General features: G+C 44.0%; 1 pseudogene; it reads right to left on the bottom strand.

Annotated features, from left to right (window-relative positions):
• Window positions 1-268: 268 nt before the first annotated feature.
• On the bottom strand, window positions 269-19,439 carry LOC147708797 (protein FAM200A-like; annotated as a pseudogene).
• Window positions 19,440-20,051: the final 612 nt, after the last annotated feature.

Below are 20,051 nucleotides of genomic sequence, written 5' to 3'. Positions count from 1 at the left end.
TTTTTTTTACTGGTGGGCGGGATGTAAGCCCGACCTCGGCAGTACTTCCTATTGTCTTCCTTAAAGTAATTGGGACGCAATGAAGGTATTATAATCATATTTGTAACAAAATAAGAATATAACAGTTGTTTAATAAAAACTCGTTAAGTGAGAAACGATACAAGACTTTTTTTAACCACACAACAATAGTTTTAAAAACTTCTGTATAATAAAATATCTTTTTCAATGAACAGGAAAAACAACGGGGTCCGAATTTACCTTACAAATCCTAGTGAGATGGATGTGCTTATTTTTCCTTACATAGCTCCTGAAATCTTGGAGTTATTTTTGAGATCGCAACACGCATTTCTTTTTCAAGGTTAATTTTTGCCCTATATTTGGACTTTATAACTGCAACTGCTGAGAAACCAGCTTCACAAAGGTATGAAGTAGCAAACAGGATCAAAACATGCAGGGCTCTCTTGCTTATCATTGGGTATTCATCTCCAGCTTGGTACCAGAACTCAAACAGTGACTGAGACTGGAACCTTACTTTCAATACTGAGTCACTTGCAACATCAATAAGCTGTTCTGCTTCCTCATTGTTGAAATGCTGAGGTATCTCAGCATTGAAAGGGTCTCTCACCCATTTTATTGGCTCCACTTCATTCTCTGGAAAATATTTGTGAAGGTAAAAATGCAGTTGAGACAAATACAGAACAAAAACTGTCTGCAGTTCCTCCTTTAACACAATCTCATTCTCCTGTAGAAACTGGTCCAATGAAGGAAAACATTTATAGTCACCCTTGCTTACACTGCTTTTCCAAAGGATCACTTTCTTCTTAACCCTTTCGATGCTGATGACGAGCTCAGCTCGTCATCACCCACGGGTGTCGTGTGCTGATGACGAGCTGAGCTCGTCATAGTGCCACTAAAATGGCATTTTCCAGCACACAGCGGGAAAACGCCTAGCAGCCAAGAGGCTAAAGCCTGAAACTTTGTCTGACAGTTGCAAGATGTTAGTGTTATTGCCTTGCAAGGACTTGTTCAGTGTATTCTTTTTTCAAATAGATCAGAAAGAAAAGCCATTTGTATTAGAAAGTCTACATCAATAAATTTGTCAGCAAAACAATGTTCATCATCATGTAAATATGAGTATATTTCATTCCTCAGCTCATACACTCTAAGCAGTGAGTTACCAAGAGACAGCCTCCTAGAACTGCTGTAGAACAAGAGGGATGAGTGTTTGGCACCCATGTCCTCACACAGTTTAGCAAAAAACCTTGCTTTCATTGGTCTTGTTTAATTATGATTTACCACTTTGATTACTATTTTCAAAATATCATGCAGTTCTTCACTAAGGTTTCCTGCTGCCAGTGCTTCTCGGTGTATTATACAGTGCGTCCAAACAGCATTGGGCGCTTTAGATCGTATGCGAGCTTGAAGTCCTTGGTAGCATCCTGCCATTGAATGACCCCTATCTGTACAAACTCCAGCACATCTCTCCCAGTCAGTCAGTCAGTCAAAATAGCTTTATTCGAGATAAAACTCATGAAAGCGAGACAAATTGTACATAGTTCAGACAAGCTAACATGAATCTGAATTAAGAAATGACACAGTTAAAAAGTTGTGAATAAAAGGAATCAGAAACAGGCAGCAAATGGAAGGAGTAAAAATCCAATTTCATACCATACAATAAATAGGATCAATTGATGAAAATAAAAATAAATAAAAATAAAATAAAAATCAAAGCAAATATTCTAGACATGGTCAAAGACATCAATTATGTACTACATTGGGGCGCGGCTAGCAGCCGTGAGAGATGGCTGCTGCCTAGAGGAGCTCTCGCCCGACCACGGGATAATTGTTGCTTTTCCACCGCCCAGATCCGAATCCCGGGAGCAGAAGCTGGTGTCGGAGTCCTATTGAACCCTCCCCAACCCCCCACCTGGACTTCGAACCGGTAGCTTGTAAGCCCTCAGGGAAATCGCGGACGAAGTGTGGGCCTGAAGAGCTGTGGTGATGACAGCAGCATGGCGGCGCAGCCTGGAGGACGATGCCTGCTGTGACAGGGTGGAGTCCTGGGAAGCAGCGCCGGAGATCAGCGGTGAGGCGCATGTGAGGTGGTGAGGCCCGGCGGGGGAGGAATCGGGGGCCGTGCAGCCCTGACGGCCAGGGAGCAATTTCAGATGGGGGGAGGAGCAGGGGATGAAGTCACTCGAGTCCCCAGCTTTGAGGCCTTCTCGCGGTGGTGACGGTGCACTGAAGGAGAGACACAGGTGTTTCTCTACGCCCCTCCCCACCCACCTTGGCAGAAGACCCGGACATCGTGTACCCGCTCTCCTGGTGGAGCGACGGAGGAGAGCGGGGGATAAAGTGCCCAGACGGCCTGCGACAGAGGCAGCCACCGCAAGGGTGGCACAGTAAGCTTCCACACGAGCAGGTATTTGTGAGGCCCGTGGGGTATACCGGTGAAGAATTGGCTTGGTAGTTTGGTCTGCCCTGTTCCCATGAGGCACTGGGTCAGACTAATTTGCATATAGCCCCTGAACTGGGGTGATGCAGTGAGCTAAATAACGGTGATGTATCAAGCCCTGATCTCTTGACTGGGTAAGAGTGGTCTGCTTAATTCAGACACTCTGTTCATCACCACCCCCTTTTTGAATCACTCACTCTGCATAAGAGGCGCAAGTAAAGGGTCTGGGGGGGAGGGGGTGTTGTTTTTGGCTGTATTACAGTGGCAACTATATATGGGGATGTTCAAGGTGAATGATGTGAATAATGTGCTGACTAGATTGATATGACGTGATATTGTTTGACCTTAGTTCTTTAAGGGCGGTGGTGGTGATTATATTTAATAGACCTGTGGTTACCGTGGTTGGGAGAGGGTTGAATCCCCCTGCATTTCTAACATGTTCAATGGGGCGAGAAGCACTCTGCTGAGTTTGGGGGTGGGTAGTTTTGAATCCACAGGCAGAGTAACAGGGTGGGGGGAGTTAGGGGGGTTAGACGGGTGGTGAGGAACTGGGACAGAAATTGTTGTTCTTGCCCTGAAATTGCCTTACTGGAAAAACTTGAAATAATCATACTGACAGCCAGACTCTGTGGCACGAATTGTTTGTCGTATTGTTTTTTTTTCTATTATTCATGTTTTAGTGGTGGACTTCTAACTGATATTGATCTTGTTCTCTATAAGATGCTCATAACAATATGGACCTTATATTTGACCTGCAATGTGATGTTTGTACTCTTGACCAATGGTAGTTGATCGTGAATCAGTGCTCTCTGTACTCACCTGGAATGTTAATAGTTTGGGGGATAGGATTAAGAGGGGAATAGTACAACAGTACCTGAAAAGGCAATCCCCGGATCTGGTACTTCTGCAGGAAACACATCTGGTTGGCCATAAATGTAAAGCCCTCAACAGGTGGGGATATAGGCTTCTTGTGCATGCGGACTACACTACTGGCTCCAGAGGTACATGCATCCTTGTTAAGAAAACCGTTCCATTGATTGTACTTAATACGCGGTCAGATGCCGCAGGACGGTTTGCTGTGGTTGAGGCTCAATGGGAGGGAAGGGCTTTGAATGTTGTATCAGTCTATCTGCCGCAAGCATTAGGTAGGGATGTGGCCTCATTACACCTCTCTGCAATGCAGCCCCCTGGCGCATACTGGAGGCTCCTGGTGGGCTAGTTGGCCCCCCGGGACCCCCAGTATGTAAGGGGAATTAATTCCACCTCTGCAAACGTGGCAGGGGGCTGCGTTGCAGAGAGGTGTAACAAGGGGCATAGCCTCATTACACCTCTGCAATGCAGCCCCCTAGCACATACTGGAGGTTCCAGGTGGGCTAGTTGGCCCCCAGGAGCCCCCAGTACGCAAGGGGAATTAGTTCCCCCTCTTCAAACATGCACGGGGCTGCGTTGCAGAGAGGTGTAAAAAGGGGCGTGGCTTCATTACACCTCTCTGCAATGCAGTCCCCTGGCGCATACTGGAGATTCCTGGTGGGCTTTCAGGTCTTATATAGTTAGGAATTAGCATTAAAAAAACTTTGAAATTCACTGAACAAAACATAGGTTTCAGACCTTATATAGTTAGGAATTAGCATTTAAAAACCTTTAAAATTCACTCAAAAAACTATACATTTTAGGGGTGTTATAGTTAGCTGGACATTTCACTCATACAAAACCATTGAAATTGCTCCTATATAGTTAGTTGTACTAACTATATTTCGCGCACCCGCAATCCACTGCTGAAGATGTCACATATTACATCATTCATGACATGGTCAGTGACATCACTGATGACATCTCAAATGACATCACTGATGACATCACTGATGACATCATCCACGTGACAATCACATACACCTTTTCATACACTAGTAAAATCTGTCATCACTCTTTGTAAAATATAGAGTATCTTATTTGAATCCATTGTTACAGCAATACAAGTATCTAAAAACCCACTCAGTGATTCATAGATGTATACACACATCTAATCACTTACCGGTAGATTCACTCATACATGCTGTCAATGAACAATAGAACACTATCAAAAATACTTATACACCTAAATCGACATTACACACCAGCACACATCCTATTCACATATGAAGTCATCCTACTCACTTATGCAAACAATGGATCATACTTACATATTTACTTAGCTACACACTTATACAAACAAAACTTCATCTATTCATTTAGATAGTAAGTCATACTTAGTGAATTATAAAATCATTATTACAAGTATAAAGTTATCCATACAGTCACTCACACAATCATTGAGTCTTATGTATACTTATTTATATACAACAACTGACACATACACTGCCTTTTATTTTTCTAGTTTATTGGACATGTACCACTGAGAAATATATTTGCTCATCACCACACCCATTAAGATATTCACTCACCCAAACAACTGTTAGAACATGTAGTTTTAACTTCATATATCTAGTGAATCAACTATTCACACATCTTTGGGCAGTCACACACCCCGCACCGAATCACACACACATTCACTCTCCCATACAAATACTCAGTTAACTAATCAATAACTAATATAGTCTTTCACATAGCTAGTAACCAACTGGAGAACCAGTTTACACAACAACTGACAAAGTGATACAGATATTCAAACAGTTTAGTCACTATCCACTATATTTAGTGAGACACTATAAATTGGTCAAGTAAACAGTCAATTACACTGATACTAAATCCTCCATCCAAATATTTATTTTTATATATCCACTCATTCTTCAATGCAAATTGCTATATATATAATGCATATTTAAATCACGAACAAACCACATTCACTGGATGATGTCATCAGTGATGTCATCAGTGATGTCATTTGAGATGTCATCAGTGATGCCACTGACCATGTCATGAATGATGTAATATGTGACAACATCAGCAGTGGATTGCGGGTGCGCGAAATATAGTTAGTACAACTAACTATATAGGAGCAATTTCAATGGTTTTGTATGAGTGAAATGTCCAGCTAACTATAACACCCCTAAAACTTATAGTTTTTTGAGTGAATTTTAAAGGTTTTTTAAATGCTAATTCCTAACTATATAAGGCCTGAAACCTATGGTTTTTTCAGTGAATTTCAAAGGTTTTATATATATATATATTATTAAAAAAACATATACAATATTTTCAAAGTAGGATAGCGAGAGGGTTAAATTTACTATTACCACTCCAGTGAGTGCAACAGTAGAGAAAACATTGGCTAGCGTAGGGGTAAAAATTACCATTCCCACTCCAGAGAGTGCAACAGTAGGGAAAGCATTGATAGCGTAGAGATGAAAATTACTATTCCCACTCCTGAGAGTGCAACAGTAGGGAAAGCGTTGGATAGCGGGAGATTCAAAATTACTATTCCCAATCCAGTGAGTGCAACAGTAGGGAAAGCATTGGATAGCGTAGGGGTAAAAATTACTATTCTCACTGCAAAGAGTGCAACAGTAGGGAAAGCGTTGGATAGCGTAGGCATATAATTTACTATTCCCACTCCAGTGAGTGCAACAGTAGGGAAAGCATTGGATAGCGGGAGGGTAAGAATGACTATTCCAACTCCAGATAGTGCAACAGTAGGTAAAGCATGGGATAGCGTAGAGGTAAAAATTACTATTCCAACTCCAGAGAGTGCAACAGTAGGGAAAGCGTTGGATAGCGTAGGGGTAAACATTACTATTCCCACTCCAGTGAGTGCAACAGTAGGGAAAGCGTTGGATAGCGGGAGGGTAAAAATTACTATTCCCACTCCAATGAGTGCAAGAGTAGGGAAAGCATTGGATAGCGGGAGAGTAAAAATTACTATTCCCACTCCAGAGAGTGCAACAGTAGGGAAAGCGTTGGATAGCGTAGGGGTAAAAATTACTATTCCCACTCCAGTGAGTGCAACAGTAGGGAAAGTGTTGGATAGCGGGAGGGTAACAATTACTATTCCCATTCCAGAGAGTGCAACAGTAGGGAACGCGTTGGATAGCGTAGGGGTTATAATTACTATTTCTACTCCAGTGAGTGCAACAGTAGGGAAAGTAAATACTTCATATATGAATTAAAGTAAATTAAATATTATTAGCAATTACAAATAATATAAAATAATTAACATTTTTATATAATATATTAATTAATCAATTAAAAATACAAATGAAATGTAATTATTAAAAAAAATTACCTACTAATACAAATTATTTACCAATTAACACTAAATTATTTAATTATTAAAAAATTAATTATTACAACAAAAATAAGCAATAAATAAATTTAAAAATTAAATTATTTATAATTCAAATACTTCCCACACTATTCCCCTATAAACGCACAACCCACTACTGAAAAGAAATTAATAATTAACATAATATTCAATTAATCAATTAATTACAACTATTATCCAATTATATTTTAATTAATTACCAACTAATAATTAAGTAACAATTAATTCAAAATAAATACCAATAAATAAATTAACATATTTAATTAATTATATTTAAATTACTTCCCACCTTATTTCCCTATAAACCCACAACCCGCTTGAAGGACTGGGTTATTTAAGACCCAGCGGTGCCAGGGGACAACACCTGAAACCTTTGTGGGTAACCTGCTCCGGCGTACGAATGACAGAGACACGGGACACTTCCTTCGGCGTCAAAGATTCAAGGTTTATTTACTGCAGGGAACACAGAAGTCACAGGAAGTACAACGAATGTAGGTTCGAGGAGACTGCTTCAAATTGCTACTGTGGATCGCTCCTTTTATACAAATTTCTCCCATATGGTTGCATGGTACACAAAGGTTTACAACTCGGTTCCCATAATTATCCCCGAGAGGGGTCGCTTTGGTCACTTTGATACATCCAAGGTCCGGGGCATAAGTGCGGAAACATTTGGCGGTTCCCAACTGTAAAAACCCATCTTCCCACCATTAGTACATTCCAATCGGCAGTAAAACAGATCGGAGAAGGAACAAAGACAGGTGCAGAGGAAGATGGGAACAGTGGGGAGATTGGAAAGGGTGTAAAAGGGGAGGTATCAGGAAACACGAGCTACAGGCATCAAAGGGACGTGCCTAATGAGATGCACGGCTGAGACAATAGACCGGCACGGCAAGATGAGCCTCGAGCGGGGCCATCTGCCTTACAGCATCATCCCCCTCGTCATAAAGACACTTTCAAAGAACATGTGTCTTCCGCGGATGTCTTGGGAATCCCAGGGTCGCGAAACGGACAACGTCCGTTCGCTGGCTACTTGAGGGCAAGAAACAAAATGGATGCCGTATCTAAGATGGAACCCGTGGGTACAGATGAATAACCCACGTAACACACGAACTGTTTAAGTTAGCACAGCAAAACTGCGCATACTTACTAAACTCGTCATTTGCGGTTCGTAGATACCAGACTCGACCATATTCGTGCGAGTCGAAAACACCACTTACAATTGTCACGGAACCTCAGACGCTCCTTTTGCCCTCATGTAGGCAAGCACTAGTCGGAATCATACTCGATATTCATCAGACCATCTAGATGTTGCTGTAACATAGCTCTGTCCAACCGAGTCCCCTTGGTAACAGGTGGCTGTCTTATACACGTTGTAGCACAAAGGCCACATAAGGCAGGACCACACTGCACACAAAGGCAACACGTGAACAGGAACGCCACAACAACTCGGATGATCATCAGAATCTTCCAACCCCAAGTCAACATCAGGCCCCAAAACCACCCAAGTAGCGTCCAATCCCCTACATCCACGTGTATGGATTCAGAGATCTTATGCAACTTTGAGATGGCTTGATAGACGGTCGGAGCGTTATCTGGAATGAAAATACAGCAGCTCGAATGGATCACCTTACATACCCCACCTCGATCTGCTAAGATCACGTCTAAAACCATACGGTTTTGTAACGTCATAAGTCTATCCGCCTGAAGTTCTGTGGTGATATTACCAAGGGCACTGGCAGTAATATTAGCTGTCGATTCCACCACTCGAGTCAACTGTCTCAGGTTCCTACTATTAACCATAGGCCCCCAAAACGGGAGGAAACCCTTGAAAAAGTCTCCTGCCTCTTGACCGGCAGTGTCCTCTTTGCTAATTACGCCTCTCACAACTCTAGTTTTGTGATAGTCTGCGTCTACAGTGAACGTCAGAGGCAACAGATTTGCGATAAAACATGAGCCCACAAAGTCGGAGGGCAACCATGCATACGCACGATCATGGCAAACAAAGTATGTACCCTTGGCAGCCAAAAACACAGGGGACGAGACCATCGGCAGAATGTAATTCTCGGTGCAAGCACTCTCCCCAAGTCGGGCTTTCGATCTTCGGCCACGACCCATTAGACAAAAATTACCAATGTGGGGTACGACCCATATCGGAGGCGAGCTCTTAAGCTGTTTTTCACTCGTGAGCGCACTATACTCGACCTCACTCAGGACCCTATAGGCTTGTACCTCTTCCTCTGGGATGAGCGACGGCTCATAGATATCTCTATCTAAATCTTCTATCGCTATGGCCAAAGGCTTATGATACGAGCCAGAGCCAAAGTAGGGAGAACGTGGCTCACGACTGGGGTAAGAATCTAGTGCGCTTCGAAACATTGTTTGGAATGCTCGAGCTGAACCCTGGGAACTATACGGTAAGACCAAATATGGAATTCCCTTATCCGTGGTATGTGGCATCAGTCCACACACCCAACAATTAGTAGTATTAACCACTAACTGGTGCTGATGAAGGAGCTGAATAAAGGAATTATTTCCGAATTCTGTACGTCTAGCCTGCTCGTGTTCAGGTAGGATATGGAAAGAATGAGGGGATGCAGTGGAGGTAAGTGTAGGGTCAGAAGTAGGAGAAGGTATAGCAGAAGGTAAAAAGTACGACATCATGTAATACACCCCACCCGCCAATAATGCAGAAACAGTCAAAAGCAATACGAATATTTGAAACATAAAACATTTGGTACGACTAAGTTGTTGTAGCTTGAACCTTTGCGCCTGAGCTTCTTCCAAGTCCATCAGCTTAGAAAACGCCATCCCCTATGACCGTCCGCAACGTTTCTTGACGCACTTCGTTCTGTGTAGCAGTAGTCAATCCCTAGGAGTTCCCAGGAACCGACGGTCTTTAACCTAGCGTCAAGACCTGCTAACCAGAAGGAAGTACACGCGCGGCCCTACGGCCTTTATTCACAATGTATATGCAAAATGTCTCTCAGCTGTGGAAGCAAAAATACATGTGGAACGAAACTCAATATATACAAAAATAATTACAATGATACGGGTGTTCAGACTGATCGTGGAAAACGGGATAATGCAATTGTCAAGGGACAGAACAGAATCTTTTTATTTGTCCTTAGTGCTGGAACGCAAAAAGTATCGTGTTTTCCCAGGACGTGTATGTTCATCAAACAAAGGATCCGATGAAGGAACAGAATCCTGTTGATCAGTCGAATGTTCTGGTCTCGAGTCTTTTGATGACAAATGTTCAACAGTGTCTTTCTGCTGCACTGAGGATTCTCCGACAGGTTGTGCGTCGCTAAAAGGTACAAACGCCGGCAATCCTTCGGATTCAGCTGAAACAATGCCCCTCCTCACCCACGAGTCTGCCGGTAAAGGAATAGGAACTTTCTTCGTATGGGTGGCATGCACCCAATTTTTTCGACCCTCTAAACCGACGGCAGTTCTCGTGGCAAGGAGGACCTGGTAGGGTCCAGTAAACCGGGGTTCCAAATTCTTCTTGCGGGCAAAATTTCTGGTTACCACCCAGTCTCCGGGCTGGAGCTGGTGGCCTGGACCCTCCGTCTGCGTCGGCAATGCTTCGTAAACCTGTTGGTGAATTAACCTCAGTTTAGCAGTCAGATCATGAAGATAGTCAATCAACATTGGATATTCAAGACTGGAGAACACACCCGGTCTAGGGACCCCCCACACATTCGCAGGACGACCGAACACTATTTCATAGGGACTAAGCCCTACTCGGGAGTGTACGGTTGCCCTAGTTGACAATAAAGCTAAGGGTAAAGCATCAGGCCACGAAAGACCAGTCGTAGCCTGAATCTTCGCTAGCTTTAGTTTAAGGGTGCCGTTATACCCTTCAACCAAACCAGCCGACTGGGGATGATTGGCGCTATGGAATTTTTGATTAATTCCAAGGCCCTTACACACACTCTTCATCACACTCCCCACAAACTCACTTCCGTTATCCGACCATACAATCCGAGGCATTCCATACCGAGGAAAGTATTCCTTCAGTAGGATTTTCGCAGTCGACAGGGCAGTATTGTCTTTAAGTGGGTAGGCTTCAATCCATCGGGAGAACGCGCAAACCACAACTAAAACGTATTTCAGGTTGTTGCATCGCTCCATATGGATGAAGTCTAACTGGATCACCTCAAAAGGACATGAAGGGGGAGAAAAGTGTCCAGGAGGAGTTGGGGTTCCCTTACCAGGATTGTACAACATACATACCATACAATTCTTAACCAACCGTTCAGCACATTTCGTGATACCATCATTCTTCCACACATGGGACAGCAACTTACAAATACCTTTCACGCTAATATGTGCTAACCCATGCGCCATTGTCACAACAGCTAGCACATACGCATCCGGTAACATCCATCTCTTATGTTCCGACAAATCAACCCAACAACCATTCGCATCCAACTTTCCCGTACTCTCTTTCCACTTCGTCTTTTCAGTCTCGGTGGCCTCATCTTGAATCGCTTTCACACTCTCGATAGTGTCCTCACACATACTAGTCTCTGCAGGCCACCTAACCGAACTCGTCACATACATTCTAGTGCTAAGGTTCCGGGCAGTCTCCTTAGCAATCTCATCCGCAAATGCATTACCACGACCAACATCATCCGTCACCTTACGATGTGCACTACATTTAACAATCGCTACCTGCTTAGGCAACGTAAGTGCATCCAAAAGATCATTCACAAGTTGTCCATGCTGAATCTTAGTGCCATGCGACGTCATAAAACCTCTCTCTCTCCACAACCGTCCAAAGTTATGAGCGACGCCAAACGCATATTGGCTGTCGGTAAACACATTCACACGTTTCCCTTTCGCTAACACACACGCTCTAGTTAGAGCGATCAGCTCTGCAGCCTGAGCAGAGTTCTGATTCAATCTTGCAGTTTCCACAACAGTATTCAAAGTCACAACAGCATACGCAGTAGTCACATCACCATTCGGCAATTTAAAACATGAACCATCCACATACAAAGTTCCGTCTGGATTTTCCAAAGGAGTGTTTTTAAGGTCCACTCGACCTTTTGTTTCCTCTTCAGTCCTCAAATAGCAGTCATGGGCTGCTATTTCATCTGACTCTGTACTAATTGGTAACAAAGTCGCCGGGTTCAGGACATTACAACGTTTTATCTGAATATGACTTGCCAACAGCGTCAACTCGTACCCAGACAACCTCGCACTCGTCAAGTGCTGAGTTTTCGTACGATTCAAAAGAGTGTCGACCGCATGCGGAACCATCACCGTAAGCATATTATCCATGACCAGTCCTGCTGATTGTCGGATGGACACCGCAGCTGCTGCTGTTGCTCTCAAGCAACTCGGCAATGCTCTAGCTACCGGGTCCAAGGTCGTGGAAAAATATGCACATGGACGTTGCTTACCACCAAAAGGTTGCGTTAAGACACTCAAAGCACAACCTTCCCTCTCGTGAACGTATAATGTAAACGGCTTGCTGTAGTCAGGGGTACCTAACACAGGAGCCGAACACAATGCGTCACGCAATTCAGAAAAACTCTTCTGACATTCTTCCGTCCATGGTAAAGGAGTTGAAACATCCTTGCACGTAAGAGCCACCAATGGTTTCGCTAGCAATGAAAAATTTGGAATCCATTGCCTGCAATATGACGTGATACCTAGAAAGGCACGCACATCTCTTTGGGTTGTTGGCACAGTCATTCGTGCAATTGCTGCAATTCTCTCTGGGGTCAACCGTCTTCCCTCCTTTGACAATAAGTGACCTAGATAGGTTACTTCTTGACAACAATATTGGAGTTTAGAGGGTGACACCTTGTGATGTAAGTCACAGAGATGTTGCAGCAACGACACCGTAGCAATTTTGCAAATGTCCTGAGTATCCGCAGCCACCAATAAGTCATCGACGTATTGGATTAAGGCCGTACCAGCCGGCAACGAAAACGCATCCAGTTGACCCTTCAAGGCTTGACTGTAAATCGATGGACTCTCACAGTAGCCCTGAGGAGCGCGTTTAAACCGGAAGCTGCGACCACCAAGGGAGAAACCGAAAAGGTCTCTGCCTTATTCGGCAATCGGAATGCTAAAGAAAGCATTCTTCAGATCGATCACCGAAAACCATGATGCAGAAGCTGGAATCAGAGTCAGTAGCGCCGTGATGTCAGGCACAACAGGGAACTGAGGAATCACAATTTTATTCACCTCCCGTAAATCGATGACAAAACGATAAACGGGCGGTTTTGAAGGATCGGTACGTTTAAGAATAGGCAGTACAGGGCTGTTGCACACGTTTCCCCGCGTCTCTTCAATAACACCTTTCTCGATCAGATCATAAATGATCGCTAACAGTGCTCGTTCACCATCAAGAGAGATTCGATACTGGGGAATACGTGGCAACCGTACATTAGATTTCAGCTGAACAACATAAGGGGAGATGTCAAGCAGGCCCACATCATTGGGACCTGTTGCCCACAAAGATGCAGGAAGAGAACTCAATTCCGGTGGAAGCTTATCGAGAGACAAGTACATAGGAGAGACAACCTTCTCCCCTAACGTAAGCTTTACACCCGCAGGAGAACAATACAAAGTTGCATACAAACGTTTTAGCAAATCCAGGCCCAAAAGATTTTCACCACAACCAGTAGTTAAAATCAACGGAGCTTGAAGCTCACGAGGCCCAATTGTAAGGGGCAAAGGGCGTGAAACTGGATTGCTAACAGGGGCGCCAGAGAATCCAACGGAAACATTGGTTAAGCCAGACAAAGGTGCGCCAGGGAGTTTCGAATGCATTATGGAACTTTTCGCCGCACCAGTGTCCAACAGAAAAGGCTCAACGACGCCCGATGTAGCAACTGCGACGTAAGGCCCTCTCTGATCAACCGGAACTGATACCACTCCCTCTCCTTGTCTATGGCTGTCCTAGTAATTACTGTCGTCATTTTCCTGATCGACGTAATAATCATCTACATTGTACTGCGCAGATCGTCCTTGCGATGATCCACGTTGATCAAAACAGTTATCGGAATTTGATGAGTTATCCGAACGATCATTTTGAGCACCACGACCTCTACCACGTGATGTCTGCTGAGAACCACCACGACCTCCTCTAGATGGGTTACCACTGTTACGATCGTTTAGAACGGGACAGTTGAATTTTAAATGACCCTCCTGACTACAATAGGCACACTGATTGTACCCTAACGAAGATCTTTGGGAAGAGGAGTCATTTCGAGGTTGTGACCTATTTGATTGCGACTGCGATCTATTTTGCTGAGGAGCATTCTGATTCGAACGCGGAGGATACGCCTGCTGCAACAACACTTTTGTTTTAAGTTCTTTCGTCTTTTTATCAGCGCGGTCGTTCTCCTCTTTCTCTCTGTTCTCATAATACTGCGCCGTAGCCAATATTTGAGCAGATGTAGAGACGGCCCACGCACTCTCAGAGTTTTTTAATTTATTGCTCAAATCGGGCAATAAGTTAGAGACAAATTTGTCCACGAACAACCGCTGACCACCCTCAGTGCTCATATCCTGACCACTATGGTCGATGAATGCCTCCTCAAATCTCGTAAAGAAATCAGAGACACTCTCGTCCTTTTTCTGTTTACAAGCCGACAATTTATCCCAGTTCACCCTCATAGCTGGCATAAGAGTTTTCATTAGCACAATTATTCTCTGAGGGAGAGCAGCAATCAACTGTTCGGGTTTAGCACCACCAGTCTGCAACCCATCCGCCGCTATAATGGCAGCCCAATCACCACCTAATTCGTTGGCATGATTTTCCTGACGAATCTTAGCCCACACCGGTTGAGGTACGACATTGCCGAACAGCATGTCGATATCGGCAAGATTCATTATCGTAGCGTCTACGAGCTGCGACAATTCTTTATAATACCCTGCAGGATTTTTGCGAGGGTCAGGCAAAGATTGCTTCACCTGCAACACTTCCGATCGTTTCCATGGGAGATGAATCCATACTCTCTGGAAGTGTGCCAATACCGGAGGTTGAGCCTGTGGATTAGCTGGCATCCACACTGGTGGAACTTCACGCATAGGAAACTGACCGGACGCATCTAACTGACTCTCAACATCCTCAACGAACAAGGCTTGGGGTATAGGAGAGGGACGGAAAGACAACAACCGCTCAACAGCGCGTCGAACGTTGGTATCCACTATCAATCCGTTCGAGAACTGAAGCTGGAGATCAGACAAAGCGGTCAACACATCATCAGGTGCATCGGCCGATATCTGATCACGCAGAACCTTGCACATTTCTTCGAACACGTATCTTTGTGTCGGTACATTGAATTGGCAGAACGTATTAAGTACAGCACGTGGAGGATTTCTAAGAGGGTGCGTCATCCAACCCATCGCCATATTATATAGCGCAGCACGTTCCCTGTTACCGGGAAGCTGACTACGTCTTTGAGGACCGTCCGAACCAGCGGACCCAAGAACAGGACCAAGAGAATGAAAAAAACTAGCCGCAACCGGAGGGGTACGACATCGAGTAGAAGGAGAAGTATAACATAAGGGACTAACAAGAGAAGGGGTAGAAACAGAAGAAGCAACAGGAGTAAGTAGAGCAGGAGCAGTAGCGGGAGCAGGAGTATGTGGAAGCGGAGGAGCAGTGGGAATAGCAATAGGCAAAGGAGCGGGAACAGTCGGAAGAACGGGTGCAGGTTGAGGAACAGGTTGAGGAACAGGTACGGGGGGAACCACAGGAGCTGCGGTACCCTGCACGTACGGAGGTGGCGACTTCATAAGATAAGACATTAAAGGATCCTCAACTGATTCTTCCTTCTTATCCGACTCCGTCGGCAAAGCAGGATAGCATTTATCTATGGACATACGCTGTAGCCTATCAAACACTTCCTTTTCCTTATCCTCCTTATCACGCTGAAACTGCTCTGCTTTCTTTACAATGGTAGCAACACCATCTCTCTGATTACGTTTAGTCTGTCTGATCTCTTTCTGTCGGGCTTCTTTACGCCACAACCGAAAGGCGTCAAACATGGCCGGCCTTGACTTTTTCTCAAACAATTTAGCCTCAAGATTATCTAAAATCGTAGTCTCGAAACTACCATGAGGTGGCCAACTAAGGGCACCAGCTTTTTTGGTATAACGAATCCAATATTCATTAAAAGTAATCGGGCCTAGCCCGTGTTTGCTGTAGAGCTCATAAGTGGGAGTTCCAACCGGAGGTATCGGACACGAGTCCTCCAGTCGGGAATCCGTACCACAACGTCTGAAACAACTAAACAAAGTACTGCGACCAGGCATCTTGCACACTAGCCGAGTTTCACAAACGTCAAGGGTTACGGGATTTACCAAGTCCCAGAAAAAAGCAAAAACCCTCGGTTTTTGGCGACTGCAGACGTCAAACAACACAACAAAGTACCAAGAACTACAAATGCAATGGAACCATGCAACAACTAAGCAACCACAACCAAGGACTCTGGAAGCGACCCACAAATACTTAACTCAAAGATCAATGGCGTCTCCAGGAAGGCCCGTCAGTCGTCTCGCTATACCAAGGTCTACGCCAGGCGCCAAAACAGGTCTACAGTCAGGCCAGCAGTCCGTCGCAGCCGTCAGGAGGCGGGAATCTTCGCGGGAAAAGTCTTCGGGCCACTTATTTCGACAACAGGATCGATGAAGCGGAGTGCACCTTCCCTCGGAGATTTCACACGAAGTGCCTCACGATCGTCGGGCTTGGACCGGTACCACTGATGCAGCCCTACGTTGGGCGCCAACTGAAGGACTGGGTTATTTAAGACCCAGCGGTGCCAGGGGACAACACCTGAAACCTTCGTGGGTAACCTGCTCCGGCGTACGAATGACAGAGACACGGGACACTTCCTTCGGCGTCAAAGATTCAAGGTTTATTTACTGCAGGGAACACAGAAGTCACAGGAAGTACAACGAATGTAGGTTCGAGGAGACTGCTTCAAATTGCTACTGTGGATCGCTCCTTTTATACAAATTTCTCCCATATGGTTACATGGTACACAAAGGTTTACAACTCGGTTCCCATAATTATCCCCGAGAGGGGTCGCTTTGGTCACTTTGATACATCCAAGGTCCGGGGCATAAGTGCGGAAACATTTGGTGGTTCCCAACTGTAAAAACCCATCTTCCCACCATTAGTACATTCCAATCGGCAGTAAAACAGATCGGAGAAGGAACAAAGACAGGTGCAGAGGAAGATGGAAACAGTGGGGAGATTGGAAAGGGTGTAAAAGGGGAGGTATCAGGAAACACGAGCTACAGGCATCAAAGGGACATGCCTAATGAGATGCACGGCTGAGACAATAGACAGGCACGGCAAGATGAGCCTCGAGCGGGGCCATCTGCCTTACAGCATCATCCCCCTCGTCATAAAGACACTTTCAAAGAACATGTGTCTTCCGCGGATGTCTTGGGAATCCCAGGGTCGCGAAACGGACAACGTCCATTCGCTGGCTACTTGAGGGCAAGAAACAAAATGGATGCCGTATCTAAGATGGAACCCGTGGGTACAGATGAATAACCCACGTAACACACGAACGGTTTAAGTTAGCACAGCAAAACTGCGCATACTTACTAAACTCGTCATTTGCGGTTCGTAGATACCAGACTCGACCATATTCGTGCGAGTCGAAAACACCACTTACAATTGTCACGGAACCTCACGCTGCAGAAATTACATTAATTAACATAATTATCAATTATTCAATTAATTAAAATTAATTCCCAATTATATTTTAATTAATTACCAATTAATAATTAATTACCAATTATTACAACATAAATAACAATACATAAATTAACGTATTTAATTAATTATATTTAAATTACTTCCCACCCTATTCCCCTATAAACCCACAACCCGCTACAGAATTATATTACGCGAAAATTAAATACAACTAAATTAATAATTAAAATGAATTATAAAATAAATATACACTTTTCACACATATAGTAACATAAAAAACACTTTAAAAAAATTCATATTAACTTACCTCAAATTAGAAATTTTTTGCTGTCTATATTCTGTCCATTCGATATTTTGTCCATTCTATATTTTGGATTCAATATCAATGCTATTCTATTCCATATTTTGCTATTCTATTCGATATTTTTGTAGTCTATATTCTGTCCATTCGATATTGTGTCCATTCTATATTTTTGACTCGATATTTTGGCCAGTCGATATTTTTTATTCGATATTATGACTGCACACCCAATTACTTTTGCATTAATATCACTGCCTAGAATAGCCTCACATTCTTCCACCAGATTGTCAATACGATCAAGGACACAGTTGGTAGCTGCATGTCTAGCCACCTTCCTTGCCTTTTTACCCTTTCGTGGCTTAGAAGAAGTCACAGACTCAGCTCCCCAACTCACCCCCTCCATTTACTTGCGCTTACCCATCCGAATATATATCCCTTCTCGGTGAAAACCAAACAAAAATGCAAAGAAAACACCACTTATTTAATATTCCACTAATTGTCCAAGGGAAAAAATTAGCTCTCCGCCTTTTACAGAGCAAACATCATGAGTAGGGGAACAGTACCTTTATATGGGACGCAGCAGTTGTGCCACCAACTGGCAGGCCATTTTAGATGAAGACTCAAGGAGGGCCCTGTCCTGGCTCTTTCTGGCGCTGACCGGAGCGGACGGGCTCACCCTTGGCCCGGGCGAGCCCGCACATGTCCCGCGCCGTGGGGGCTCCCTGGTGTTTAAATAAGATGGTGCTGGTCCTCCCGCTGCAAATCTTGTGCGGCTGCACTGCCTTCTGGGGGTTGTAGTGCCCCGGCAGTCCGCAATCCGCGAGAGTGAGTGAATTGACGATTTGGGCACAGCAGCAGGTATGCCTCGGGACCCTTGGCGGCAGGTCAACAAGCAGCCAAAAGGCGGCCTCCGCAAATGCAGAGATCGGGTAAGGCAAGGAGGGCATCCCCAGTCAATTTGATTCTGTTGCATAAAATCATCCACAACTGAATACAAGTCTTGACCTGTAGTTAAACCTTGGATTTGTTTACAGAACAACAAATCCTCAACAATTTGTTGTTCGTGTAGAAACCAGACATAGCAAATAAGATGGGTGTCTTTGTGGTTGTCTGTTGCCTCATCCAACTGGAGTGCAAAGTCTTTGCCTCTTAGATTACAGATGAGCTGATCGCTAATACTTTCAGCCATATCATTCATCCTCCGGCTGATAGTATTATTAGAAAGAGGCACTTTCAGCAGCTGTTTACCCGCATCTTCGCCGAGCATGATTGTTATCATACCAACTGCAGCAGGCAAAATCAGCTCTTCTGCAATGATGTGTTTTTTTTTTACTCTGTGCAACTAGATAGGCCACTTTATATGAAGGCAGGAGGGCGTTACTATTAATTTTGGTTTGTTTTGAGAAAGTGGACTTTTGTAGTTTGGCTTCTGTAACTTTTCTTACAAAAAAATTCCCTTGGCTTTTCTGACCACATTTGGGTGAAGACTTTCAAGATTCCGCTTAAGTTTACTTGGAAGCATGGATTCCAGAGCCAAAGCTTTTAAACAGATTGCACATTGAGGATGGTCCTCATTATTAACCTGAACACACGTGGAACCATAATCCAGATACCTGTCATCGTACTTTCTGTACTTGGCTTTTCGTTTCCCGTCCTCTTTGTCAGAAGGACCTGCAACTTCACTTTGTGCAGATGAACTTGAACTTGGCATTAGAAATCTCTTCATTGTCAATCAGAAATATGGAAATGAGTTCCACGCATCTGAATTATTCAGATGGAGGAGAGAAGAATTTACAAAAACATATAAGAAAGGTCTTTCTATCTGTAAAGTTCCTGGTCTTCTTTTCTTTTCCTTTGCTCAAGTATGTCCAGGTTTCTTCCGGGTCTCATCCAGTCTCCACAGTATAATAAGTCTGAAGTACAAAACATCCAGGTAAGACAAGTATAAGAACAAAAGTTATCCTCTTTCTAATGATGGATCTATTGTTTCTGTTAATTTCCAATAGCAGCCCGTGATGATGGTGACCATTTGGATTAATTATTCTTATTGGTACTCCGCACAGATAGAAAGAGCATTCAGTTTTGTAATGAAATCTAAGATCGCACATTTTTGCAAACAATGAAGAAAACCAAATTGTAGCTAATGTGTACATCAGACTGAGATTTGTAACACCAAATACCACACTTCAACAATTCCTGGGCCCATCCTAGGACATACCACCGTAGTACAGAGTACGCTATAGAACGGACATATAGTTTTTAATCAAAATCATGGCAGTAGTTTGACTATCGTCCCATTCTCTGACACAGCCAACCAATATCTGTTGTGTATTTTGTA

Source organism: Lissotriton vulgaris, chromosome 6, assembly GCF_964263255.1.
Source record: "Lissotriton vulgaris chromosome 6, aLisVul1.2, whole genome shotgun sequence".
NCBI classification, from domain to species: domain Eukaryota; kingdom Metazoa; phylum Chordata; class Amphibia; order Caudata; family Salamandridae; genus Lissotriton; species Lissotriton vulgaris.
The sequence above is the reverse complement of the archived record's forward strand: the minus strand, read 5'-3'. Positions and strand labels throughout refer to the sequence as shown.